Below are 13819 nucleotides of genomic sequence, written 5' to 3'. Positions count from 1 at the left end.
TGTTTTGTTCTTTCTCAAAATGCACAGCTTTCAGAATCAAAGAAAGTCCTGCCTCTCAAGCTGTTGTCTCTACTATGGGTTTAAAATAAATCCATTCAGACATTCAACAGATTTTTTCTTCTCAGCTTTATCTACTTTCTGTCTGAGAACAATGTGTATGGAGTATGACACATGATAAAGAAAAGAGTAATGGCTATAAAGAAGCACAAGGGGAAAAACCCTCAGTTAATATTCCCAAATATACCTATAATCCCAGCACTTTGGGAGGCCGAGTTAGGTGGATCACTTGAGGTCAGGAGTTGGAGACCAGCCTGGCCAGCATGGTGAAACATACAAAAATTAGCCAGGCATGGTTGGAGGTACCTGTAATTCTGGCTACTTGGGAGGCTGAGGCATGAGAATCGCTTGAACCCGGGAGGTAGAGGTTGCAGTGAGCTGAGACTGCACCCGTGCACTCCAGCCTGGGCGACAGAGCAAGACTTAGTCTCAAAAAACAAACAAAAAAAAATCCAAGCATTACATATTCTATTGGTAATAGTAATAGTAACTAATTATGATTGAGTATGTATTATGGGCCAGGTATGATGCTTAGCATTTCATGTTTATTATTTCAGTTAATCCTTACACCATCCCTATGATATGGTACAAATATTATCCCCATTTTATAAAAAGGAAGTTAAGGCTAACCTAAATTTGACTCTTTCCCTACCCTTTACATCCAGAGACCATTTCTCATGTCTGTTAGTTTCTTTGTTCTAGCCCTACCTCCATAAAATTAGGGATGAAAACTAGACCCTCTCTCTCAGCTCAGAAAGAGTCCAGCAAACTTTCAAAGGCAAGGCTGCTTTCTGCTAAGTTGGAAAAGTGAGGTCTTGCTGCACAGGCCTGCAGCTTGACCTGCACCCATCCCTCCTGCTGCTGTTAGCCATTCTCCTTCTAGGGCTTTCTATGGCCTAAAACTCAAGATCATCCAGAATCTTCTTCTAACCAGAAGGGATTGGGAGTCTGTCCTTCTCCTTAGCAACCTGCAGATCCTCATAGGAAATGATCACGGTAACTTCCCTTTATCTTTTCTAAAAGCCACATCTATAAAAGGGAGAAAGATGACTCAAGAATGCAAACAAAACATAACTATAAGTTTGAATTTTCTCCTTTGAGTTGGTGAGTTCCTTCTTTATCTAGCAAGTATTACTATTTATTGAAGATGTACTAGGCACAGTTCTAGGTGCTACTGGAGATTTGATGATGAGCAAGACAGATCAAATTCTTCCCCTTCTGAAATTTACACTCTATAGGGGCTGGTTTCTGGGGAGGGCAGACAGTGGCTGGAGGTTTTCAGCTTTCTTTTAAGTCACACTTCCCAGTAAGAAATGTGTTTTGCACGGCAATGTAGTATATTCCTTCTCCCTTCTGCCCCCACACAATAGAAGCAAAGTTTTGTAGAACACTTGCTCTTACTAATATAAAAACTAAAAACATAAAGTTAATATTGCCTTATTAATACTTGAATGCAGCTGGGTGTGGTGACTCACATCTGTAATCCCAGTACTTTGGGATGCTAAGTCAGGCAGATTGCTTGAGCCAAGGAGTTTGACACCATCCTGGGCGATATAACGAGACCCTGTCTCTACAAAAAATAAAACAAAATCACTGCAGGTGCTTGTGGTCCCAGCTACTCAGGTGACTGAGGTAGGAGGAGTGCTTGAACCTGGGTGGTTAAGGCTGCAGTGAGGTACGGTGGTGCTACTGCACTCCAGCCTGGGTGAGAGAGTGAGACCTCATCTCAAAACAAAAACAAAAACAAAAACAAAAAACTTGAATGCAGCATAAGAAAACTTTCCCCAACAAGCAATACAAAAACAAGAGTCAGGCAAGATTGTATTTAATGCACTAGGAGTACTTGTCTGCTTCTAAGTTTATTCCAGTCCAGAACATACAAGGATAATTCTCACTGTGCATACATTCATGTGCCTGTTTCTTTCTTTCCTTTGTTTTCATTGGTTTTAAAAGTTGGAAATCCTTGTTCATACAAATAGGTAATTGTGAGTGGTGATAATAAAGATGCATTCTTTTTGCCTATGAATGGAGATTCTTCTTTAATCTTACCCTACAATTATGATTCATTTAACGTCTTGTGATTACTCTTTCGTACATGGAACTAAGCTGCAATAATTCATTCACCCCTTTTGGGCAGCAAGTTTAGGTCACTTATTGATTCAGGGTTCTGAAAAGAAAATGAGTCTTTCATTTGAAACCTTTTATCTTGTGTTTACAATTTGTCATCTGGAAAATCATGATTGCATCTGGAAAATCACTCCAAGTTTGAAACTGAGGAGTGAAATATAACGATCTCCCTAATTTTATTTCCATCATACTGACTTTACTAATAATATCATTTTCAATATGTTGTAACAATATGAGGAACAAATAGGTGCTAGGGTGATTGCTCTTAAGGTGACTTGCCATAACAAAATGTCTTTGGAATCCTGGACGTGTTGGACTTGCTGAATTATATTGTTGTTTTCTCCCTGAAGTTATACATTTAAGTTCATTTAAGAAAAATCAATAACCTCCATTAAATATACTAATTAAAAATGCCAAACATTGTCTTTGAAAATGAGATTGCTTGCCAAATGAGATTGCTTTCCAACTAGAAAAACGTGACTGTCATTTCTGAGTTTATTCATCCTGCTTAATACTTTCCCTTACATTTCCGTAGGGTAACCAATGAATTTCAGTGAGCTTCAGTGTGAGAGTATGGTTCATTCCAGTCTCACCAAAACACATCAATATTTTGGTTATTGATGAGCTCTTTTTAATAAATTTAACAACCTTCATGATGTTTTCCAATACCTCTATGAGATTTAGCAGAATTACTTCAAGAGATGGCACATTTCTATTGATTCTGATTTCTAAACACAACTGTCATTAATAGTTTTTACAAATATTTTAATAGCTTTGCTGTTTTCTAGCAATATCAGCTGGCCCTGCCTGTCACTCATAATTCCATTATTACATTTTATTTTATTTTAAAACGTAAATTAAAATAATTAAATTTGTTATTTTCTTTTAGAGATAGGGACTCCCTATGTTGTCTGAGCTGGAATGCAGTGCTTTTCTCAGACATGATCATAGCATGCTATATCCTTGAACTCCTCGGCTCAAGTGATCCTCCCTCCTCAGCTACCCAGGTAGCTGGGACTAAAGGTGCATGCCATCATGCCCAGCTCTATTTTTCCATTTTAGTAGATATTGACCAACAAAGCATTTTTCCACTTTTGTAAATATATACAATCCATTGTGTGTGCGGTTAAACAACACAGACACCCCCCCACACTCACACAGATCTTGTTGTTTTGCATACATGAGAGGAGTTTAACAACTTGCAGTATCTGTGCTCTTTTGGGGATGGATCTCAAGGTCTATACTGGATTTTAACCACATGAGAAGCATGACTCTAGAAGGTTCTGCAGTAGCACAGATCTGACTAGAAATACTACTATCCCAAAGAATTGTACACTTCAATTTATTAGCTGATTTGGTATTAAAATTCATATTCATCATAGCTATTTATATTAGAGAATAATTTTTATGTTTTTATTTTGAAAGATTGATTTTTTAAAGTGGTTTCATTTTGAAGTAGTATAGGTACATAATAGTTTTATATATTTATGGGGTACATTTGATACTTTGATACAGGTATGCAATGTGTAATAATCACATTAGGGCAATTGGAGTATCCATCATCTCAAGCACTTATCATTTCTTTATGTTAGGGACATTCCAATTCCACTATTTTAGTTATTTTAAAGTAGACAACAATGTATTGTTAACTATAGTCACCCTATTGTGCTACCATATAGATCTTATTCATTTTATCTAACTGTATTTTTGTGCCCATTAACCATTTCCATTTTATCACCCTATCATTGCTACCCTTCCCAGTCTCTGGTAGCCATAATTGTACCCACTAATCTCCTCCCTGAGTTCAAATTTTTTTCTCACATATATGAGTGAGAACATGAGATATTCGTCTTTCTACACCTGGCGTACTGCACTTAACATAATGTCCCTCAGTTCTATCTGTGTTGGTACAAATGGCAGGATTTCATTCCTTTTAGTGGTTGAATAATATTCCATTCTCTGTATGTGCCACAGTTTTTTATCCATTCATTTGTTGACGGACTCTTAAGTTGATTCCGTATCTTGGCTATGGTGAATAGCACTTCACTAACAGATATCTCTTTGATATACTGATTTCCTTTCTTTTGGATATATACCCAGCAGTAGGATTGCTGGATCATATGGTAGTTCTATTTTTCATTTTTTGAGGAACCTCCATAGTGTTCTCTATAGTGGTTGTACCAATTTACATTTCCACAAACAGTGTACAAGGGTTTCCCTTTCTCCACATCCTCACCAGCTTTCGTTATTGCCCGTCTTTTGGATAAATGCCATTTTAACTGGGGTGAGATAATATTTCATTGTAGTTTTCATTTGCATTTCTCCAATGATTTGATGTTGAGCATTTTTCCTGTACCTGTTTGCCATTTGTATGCCTTCTTTTGAGAAATGTCTATTTAGATCTTTTATCCATTTTTAAATTGGATTATTATTTTTTTCCTAATGAGTTGTTTGAGCTCCTTATATATTGTGGTTACCCTTTGTCAGATGGGTAGTTTGCAAATATTTCCTCCCATTCTGTGACTCGTCACTTCACTTTGTTGATTTTTTGCTTTGCTGTGCAGAAGCTTTTTAGCTTGATGTGATCCCAGTTGTCCATTTTTGCTTCGGTTGCTTGTGCTTCTGAGGTCTTACTCAAGAAATCTTTGCTCAGACCAATGTTCTGGAGAGTTAGAAGAATAATTTTTCAACAACTGTGTGAGACCCATTTTCTCTTTTGTCCAACCATATGTAACTAAGTCTCGTTTACAGTTTATAGAACAGGCCAGGCGCGTTGGCTCATACCTGTAATCATCTCACTTTGTTAGGCTGAGACGGGCGAATCACTTGAGGTCAGGATTTCAAAACCAGCCTGGCCAAAATGGTGAAACCCCCTCTCTACTAAAAACGCACACAAAAATTAGCCGGGCGTGGTGGCGGGCACCTGTAATCCCAGCTACTTGGGAGGCTGAGGCAGGAGAATCACTTGAACCTGGGAGGTGGAGGTTGCAGTGAGCCGAGATTGTGCCATTGCACTCCAGTCTGGACCACAGGTTGAGTCTCCACCTCAACAAAACAAAACAAAACAAAACAAAACAAAACAAACAAACAAAAAAACAGTTAATAGAACAACAGAGAAATTGTGTCAATAATTTTTTGTCCTTTGTTTTCTTTTAAAAATGTTTGAAGGGCTTATTAGTAAGTCTAGCATGCTGTGTTTCCAAGTGTCCTCCTAGTTTTGAAGGTGTCATTGCAAATAATATATTGGGGTTTGTCACTTTTGTTGGATTTTATGCACTGAAAATTTTTAAAAAAATAATCCGTCTTATAAAGCTGTGCATTCTCTTTTTCTTTCTTTTTTTTTTTTTTTTGAGACGGGGTCTCGCTCTGTCACCCAGGCTGGAGTGCAGTGGCCGGATCTCAGCTCACTGCAAGCTCCGCCTCCCGGGTTCACGCCATTCTCCTGCCTCAGCCTCCCGAGTAGCTGGGACTACAGGCGCCCGCCACCTCGCCCGGCTAGTTTTTTGTATTTTTTAGTAGAGACGGGGTTTCACCGGGTTAGCCAGGATGGTCTCGATCTCCTGACCTTGTGATCCACCCGTCTCGGCCTCCCAAAGTGCTGGGATTACAGGCTTGAGCCACCGCGCCCGGCCTCTCTTTTTCTTTTTAAAAGACATCTCAAATGAAGTTGAAGCTAACTAATTAGAATCAATCATTTTCTCAACATTGTCACTATTTACAGTTCTAGGTTGAACTTGGGCATTTCTCTAATTTTTCCTTCATTATTCTTTTCTAATAAGAAGAAATCCTGTTAAAGGGAAATTCATGCTAATTTAACAAAATACACATTTGATGCAAACCTGAGACATATCTCACTTGACAATGTTCTTTCAGAAAAAGGCTTTACAATGAACTCTGACTAATGTTAACATAAAATATAAACAGCTAATTATCTTATAAATATCATGGGCATATTCATATCATATATCAGAAAATCAAATGAGATGTTTGTTTTTAGAAGGTAGAATGACTTGTACTAGCCAACTGATATTCATCATAGTCTTTTTTTTTTTTTAATTCTTTTTGAGACAGAGTCTCACTCCATCACCCAGGCTAGAGTGCAGTGGTGCGATCTTGGCTCACTGCAATTTCCACCTCCCAGGTTCAAGCGATTATCCTGCCTCAACCTCCCAAGTACCTGGGATTACAGGTGTGTACCACCATGTCTGGCTAATTTTTTTTTTTTTTTTTTGTGGTAAAGATGCAGTTTCACCATGTTGGCCAGGTTGGTCTCGAACTCTTGGCCTCAAGTGATCCACCTGCCTCAGCCTCTGTAAATGCTGGGATTATAGGCGTGAGCCACTGTGCTTGGCCCCTCATAGTCTTTTATTAGCTTTCTTAATCCCACTCATAGCAATTGGATGTAGTATTTCTTACAGTGTTCACAATTCCTAAAAAAGTCCAGTGATGTGTTCTCATATTTTCTATTTTATTCTAATTGCTTATTCTACTCTACTTCATTTTGTTAAAAAATAAGTAAAAAAAAAAAAATTAAATGTAGTTGTGACCCATTAAGTTTATTTTACAACCTACTATGGTATTTTGTCTTCCAAGTAGTCTGAATAATGGTGACATAAATAATAAATATATAAACAAATGAGAGAAGTTCAGAGAGTGGTAAGTGCTATAGGAAAATGTAAAAGAATAATGTGATAGAAGAGAGTGACTGGGCAGAGATTAATTTTGCCAGGGATTGAATTTACCCTGGATAGGAAGGGTTCTTGGAGATGCTAATGAATTGCACTCTGCATAGTTTAGATTACTGATATGAGCCTGTTCTTCAGCATTTATGAGTAGTTTGAACTATATCATTTTAATTGTACTTCTGATTTGCCTATTGTTTTGTGTATATCTGGTGAATCCCCAGCCAGACTGCAACTTCCTGCAGGAGAAGTCTTTTTTCCCTTTTTATAAAATCTCCCCCAATACTCAGTTTTGTGCTGTGTGTAAAGTTGGTGCTAGACAAATGCTAGTTCAATGTTGATTACTGAAAATCACAATAAACCAGGGTGGACATTCTTATAGGTGGAGCAGACAAAAGCCTATGCCAGATGGTCAGGGTTGGGTAGATCCTTGAATCCTTCAAAATAGCTCATGATTGCTCCTTGAGTGTGAATCTTTGTAATTAGAAATTCACTCCTTTGTCTTCCAGCCTCTATCAATGAAGTCTTAGCAACCATTTATGCCTCTGTTGAATGAGTATAATTCTGTGGCTGAGTCACGGCTGAACTTAAAAGGAGGATTGGCCTGGTTAATCCCTCCTAAGCACCAGTTTTTCTGTCTGGAGAGTTGCTACCAGATACTCAGGTCTGTCTGTCTGGATGGGATGCCCCAGTGGAATACTTAGATTCTACTAATTGAGAGTCAGAGAGAAAACACACCCAGTGCAGGTGCCTGATTAATGACTTATGATTAAAGTAATAGTATAGAGAGGGACTGACCATTTATTACTCACATTTATATACTAATTTTGGTATTTTTGTTTTTAAGGAGATACAATACCAAGGCACAAATTGGTTCCCTCCTTTAAACCTCAATTATCATCAATTTTGCTCTATTTACTCTATTTCTGGTTTGCTTCTCAACTTCAGGGAGGACTCTCCTTGGCTTTGCTTGTAGTCAGAACTGAAGCCTTTCAAGCCAAGGTATGTCCGGTCATGTCTTGCCTCAGGGCTGACTGCTCTGGCTCCAAGTCGGGAAGGTCCAGAGGCCTTACTGCTCCAAGAGAAGCAGAGATCCTCAAAGTTCAGCCACTTCTGCCTGTGTGTGAAGCATTAAAGGTGGGGGAGAATCTCCCTCTTCTCCCTCTCCTCCCATCTACACTCTCCCCAACCCAACTTTTCTCCTGGTATTTAGACTTTGACATTGGTTTACTCCATTAATCTTATTTCTCATTTCCAAAAGGAACTTAGTTTCCTACCATCCATTCCTTCTACTCCAATCCCTGGCATTTAAAAGATGTTTATGCTTTTTAACAAGTGGTATTGGGAAAGTTGGATCACCATATGCAAAAGATTGAAGCTGGACCCTTATCTAATACCAAATACAAAAATTAACTTGAAATGGATCAAACTCCTAATCATAAGAATTAAAATTATAAAAATTTCAGAGGAAAATACAGGAAAAAATCTTCATGACATTGGTTTCTTGGATATGACATTAAAAATACCAGCAACTGGCCAGGCATGATTGTTCATGCCTGTAATCTCAGCACTTTGGGACGCCGATGTGGGAGGTTCACTTGAGCTCAGTAGTTTGAGACCAGCCTGGGCAACATAGTGAGACCTCTTCTCTACTAAAGATAAAAACAATTAGCCAGGCATGGTGGCATATCCTGATAGTCCCAGCTACTTGGGAGGCTAAGGCAGGAGGATCGCTTGAGCCCTGGAGATGGAGGCTGCAGTGAGGTATGAATGTGCCATTGCACTACAGCCTTGGTGACAGTGAGGCCCTGTTTCAAAAAACAAAATAAAAACAAAAACAAAAAAAAGCAACAAAAGAAAAAATAGTTAAATTAGATTTCACCAAAACTAAAATGTCTGTGCATCAAGTGACACAATCAGCAGAGTGAAAAGACAACCCATGGGATGGGAAAACATATTTGCAAATCATATATTTGATGAGTGATTAATATCCAGAATGTGTAAAGAACTCCTACAACTTAACAAGAAAACCAACAATACAATTTTAAAAAATGGGCATAAGACTTGATTAGACAGTTCTCCAGAGAAGGTATGTAAATGACCAATAAGCATATGAAAAGATGATCAACATCATTAATCATTAGGGAAATGTAAATTAAAACTACAAGGAGATACTACCCCATAATGATTAGAATGGCTAGTATAAAAACAAATAAAAAAATAACAAGTATTGGTGAGGATATGGAGAAATTGCACTGTTGATGGGAATGTAAAATGGTACAGCCTCTATGGAAAATAGTATGGCAATTCTTCGTAAAAATTAAAAACAGAATTACCATATGATTCAGCAATTTCACTTCTGGGTATATACTCAAAAGAACCCAACGCAGGGTCTCAAAGAGATGTTTGTATATCTGTGTTCATGGCAGCATTATTCACAATAGCCAAAAGAAGAAAGCAACTCAAGAGTCCATAGAGAGATAAATGGAAAAAATGTGTGACATACATACAATGGAATATTAGCAGTTTTAAAAAGGAAGGAAATTCTGACATGTGTCAGCTTAAAATAAAATCACACATTTTTTATACATTTAGAAAACAGACTTTATTTCTTATATAAGGTTGCAGACTGCAGGGTGGCCATCTTACAGGCTGAGAAGTGTAGCCTCTGGTTTTTTAAAGCCATTCAGCCACTCTTACGTCTTTTGATTGGAGAGTTTAGTCCATTTACATTCAATGTTATAATTGATAAGTAAGGACTTACTCCTGCCATTTTGTTATTTGTTTTCTGGTTGTTTGGTGGTCTTCTCTTCCTTCTTTCCTTCCTTTCTGCGTTCCTTTTAGTGAAGGTGATTTTCTCTGGTGGTTATGTTTTAATTTCTTGCTTTTTATTTTTTGTGTATCTGTTGTATGTTTTTGATTCAAGGTTACCATGAGGCTTGAAAATTATATCTTATAACACATTATCTTAAATTGATGACAACTTAACACTGAGTGCATAAACAAACAAGCAAGCAAAGAGAAAACTAATGAAAACTCTGCATTTTAACTTGCTTACCCTACTTTTTAACTTTTTGTTGTTTCTATCTTATTGTATTGTTCATGTCTTGAAAAGTTGTGGTAGCTATTATTTTTAATTGCTTCCTCTTTCAGTCTTTTCACTCAAGATATGAGTAGTTTACACACCACAATTACTGTGTTAAAATATTCTGTTTTTCTGTGTATGTACTATTACCAGTGAGTTCTGCACCTTCAGATGATTTCTTATTGCTCATTAACGTCCCTTTCTTTCAGATTGAAGAACTCCCTTTGGCATTTCTTGTACAGGGCTGGTGTTGATGAAAAATCCTTCAGCTTTTTTTGTCTGGAAAAGTCTTTATTTCTATAATTTTATGTTTGAAGGATATGGTTCACTGAATATACTATTCTAAGATAATTTTTTTTCTCCTCAGCACTTTAAACATGTCATGCCACTCTCTCTTGGCCTGTAAGGTTTCCCCTGAAAAGTCTGCTGCCAGACGTATTGGCGCTCCATTGTAGAGCTTTTTTTAAAATTTATTTTGTTTTTTGAGACATAGTCTCATTCTGTTGCCCAGGTTGGAGTGCAGTGATGCAATCTCAGCTCACTGCAACCTCTGCCAACCAGGTTTAAGTGATTCTCCTGCCTCAGCCTCCCAAGTAGCTGGGATTAGAGGCACCCACCACCATGCCTGGCTAATTTTGTATTTTTAGTAGAGACAGGGTTTCCCCATGTTGGTCAGGTTAGTCTCAAACTCCTGACCTCAGGTGATCCACCTGCCTCAGCCTCCCAAAGTGTTAGGATTACAGGTGTGAGCCACTGTGCCCGGCCAGTATCCTTTCTTTATCCTTGACCCTTGGAAGTTTGATTATTAAATGTCTTGAGGTAGTCTTATTTAGGTTAAATCAGCTTGGCGTTTTATAACCTTTTTCTACTTGGATATTGATCTATTCCTCTAGGTTTGGAAAGTTCTCTGTTATTACCCCTTTCAATAAACTTTCTACCCCTATCTTTTCTCAACCTCCTCTTTAAGGCCAATAACTCTCAGATTTGCCTTTTGAGGCTAATTTGTAGATCTTGTAGGTGTACTTCATGTTTTTAAATTATTTTTTCTTTTGTCTCCTCCCACTGTGTATTTTCAAATAGTCTGTCTTCAAGCCCACTAATTCTTTCTTCTACTCGATCAATTCTGCTATTAAAGGACTCAGATGCATTCTTCAGCACATCAATTGTATTTTTCAGTTCCAGAATTTTGGGCTTAATTCTTTTCAATTATTTCAATTGCTTCATTAAATTTACCTGATAGGATTCTGAATTCCTTCTCATGTTATCTTGAATTTCATTGAGTTTCTTCAAAAGAGCTATTTTGAATTCTCTGTCTGAAAGGTCACTCTGGGAGTGATGCCTTATTTAGTTTGTTTGGTGATGTCATGTTTTCCTGGATGGTCTTGATGCTTGTGAATGTGTGTCAGTGTCTGGGCATTGAAGAGTTAGGTATTTATTGTAGTCTTCACAGCGTGGGTTTGTCCTCATCCTTCTTGGGAAGGCTTTCCAGGTATTCAAAGGGACTTGGGTGTTGTGATCTTAGTTTTGGGTCACTGCAGTCATTTCTGCATTAGGGGGCACCCCAAGCCCAGGAATGCTATGACTCTTGCAGACTCAGAGGTACCACCTTAGTGGTCTTGCATAAGATCTGAAAGAATCTTTCCCCAGCTGCTGCTGGAGGATGAGGGAGGGGTAGCGTCTGCAATTCAAGACTGTCTTTTCTACGCTTTTCAGTGCCTCTTTCAGTGATACAAAGTTAAAACCTGGTACTGCAATGGCCCACTTGATCTCTGGTTCTTATTAAGGTGTGTTTTTGTGGATAGTCGTTCATTTTGTTGTTCTTGAAGGGAGGACAGTTGGTAGAGGCTTATATTTGGCCATCTTGCCCCACCTCTCTTAGATTTTGATAAATTTTAAGGGTTTTCATATTGCCAAATTGCTTACCCAACTAAACATTGTGTGTGAGTGCTATCACATAGCACCCATGCCAGGCTGTAATGTTATTTATTAATTTTTTGCCAACTTAATGTGTGAAAATTGTGTGTTCTTATTTTACTATACATTTCGTTGAGCTTTTTGCAATATATTTTGTTTCCTAATTTTATTTCCCTCCTCCTTTTTCTAGTGGGTTGTCTATAAATGTGTCTTGCTCGTCTATAATTGGTTTCTAATGTTTTCTTATTGATTGTATTAACTCTATATATAATTTTAAAATTAACACTTTGCAAATTTCTTGCAAATACCCCAGTCTATTGCTAATCTTTAAATTTTTGCTATTATGGCCAAGCACGGTGGCTCACACCTGTAATCCCAGCACTTAGGGAGGCTGAGGCAGGTGCATCACTTGAGGCCAGGAGTTCGAGACCAGCCTGGCCAACAAGGCAAAACCCTGTCTCTACTAAAAATTACAAAAATTAGCCAGGTGTGGTGGCTGGTGCATGCCTGTAATCCCAGCCACTCAGGTGGATAAGCCATGAGAATTGCTTGAATCTGCAGTGAGCTGAGATCATGCCACTGCACTCAGTCTGGGTGACAGAGTGAGACTCTCTCTGAAATATATATATACACACATAATTTTTGGCTATTTTTATTTAATTGATGTTTCTGATTGCCTGTGTTTAAATCTACCTTTATCTCCTTTGTGTTCTCTGGTGAATTTGAAGTGTGTTTATAGATAGGGGTTAAATCACACTGAACCTATATTAACAACAGCATCTTTTAGAAATTATGTAGGAGCTGTTATCACATCCCTGTCTCTAAGTCTGACACTACCTGAGTTGAATTCTTATTCCACCACTCCCTCTGCCAAACCCTTGGATCTAGAGTTGCCAGATAAAATACCCAGTTAAATTTGATTTTCAGATACCTAGGATGTAAATTTGAATTTCAGATAAACTTTCTTTTTTTTTTGGTAGAGATGGAGTTTCATCATGTTGGCCAGGCTGGTTTCAAACTCCTGGATTCAAGTTATCTGCTCACCTTGGCCTCCCAAAGTGCTGGGATTACAAGCTTCCTGTAAGTACTTTTTTCTTTTTTTAAACACAAGTATATTCAAATATTGCATGGGTCATAGTGATACTAAAAAGTTACATATTGTTCACCTGAAATTATGTACTTATTTTTTGAGACAGAGTCCGGCTCAGTCACCCAGGTTGGAGTGCAGTGGTGCTATCTGAGCTCACTGCAACCTCTGCCTCCCCGGTTCAAGCGATTCTCATGCCTCAGCCTCCCAAGTGGCTGGGATTACAGGCGCAGGCCACCACACCCGGCCAATTTTTGTATTTTTAGTAGAGAGGGGGTTTCACCATGTTGGCCAGGCTGGTCTCAAACTCCTGGCCTCAAGCGACCCTCCTGCTACGGCTCCCAAAGTGCTGAGATTACAGGTGTGGGCCACCGTGCCCAGCCTGAAATTCAATTTTAATTGAGTATGCTGTATTTTTATTTGTTAAATCTGGCACTCCTATTTGGGGCTAGTTTACTAACACCTGCTTACTGAACACCATCCTGTACTAGATTTTGGGGTGGGTGGGTTGGGAGAAAGCAGAAAGAAAAGATGGCTCCAGCTCTTGGAGAGTTCATACTCTGGTTTCCTGGAGAATTCTACAATCGTTAAAATAATCCTCTCGACCATTACAATGACTGCTAGATGAAATTTCTGAGAGCACAGCTTCCGCATTTCCCTGCTGCCTAGGGCAGAGTTATCCACTTTTACCTTATCATAGAACCACCTGAGCCGCCCCTGCCACGGACAATCTGATTCATTTGGTTTGGGGAGGGATCCAGAAGCCCGAGGTTTTAAGGAGAGCCAGGTGAGTATGCTGAAATAAGTCTGTAGAACTCTGGCAAGCCTGTCTGTTGGCTCAGGTTTGGAGGCCTCCGAGCAGCAACA

At 38.6% G+C, this 13819-nt stretch overlaps 1 protein-coding gene across 2 annotated transcripts in view; it reads right to left on the bottom strand.

Annotated features, from left to right (window-relative positions):
- Positions 1–13819, bottom strand: part of LOC126948846 (cuticle collagen 2-like) — a 940772-nt gene that overhangs the window by 83700 nt on the left and 843253 nt on the right. The gene's annotated exons all lie outside the window — the stretch shown is intronic.

This window comes from Macaca thibetana, chromosome 1 (assembly GCF_024542745.1).
Source record: "Macaca thibetana thibetana isolate TM-01 chromosome 1, ASM2454274v1, whole genome shotgun sequence".
Taxonomy (NCBI): domain Eukaryota; kingdom Metazoa; phylum Chordata; class Mammalia; order Primates; family Cercopithecidae; genus Macaca; species Macaca thibetana.
This window is presented reverse-complemented; position numbering and strand designations above follow the sequence as displayed.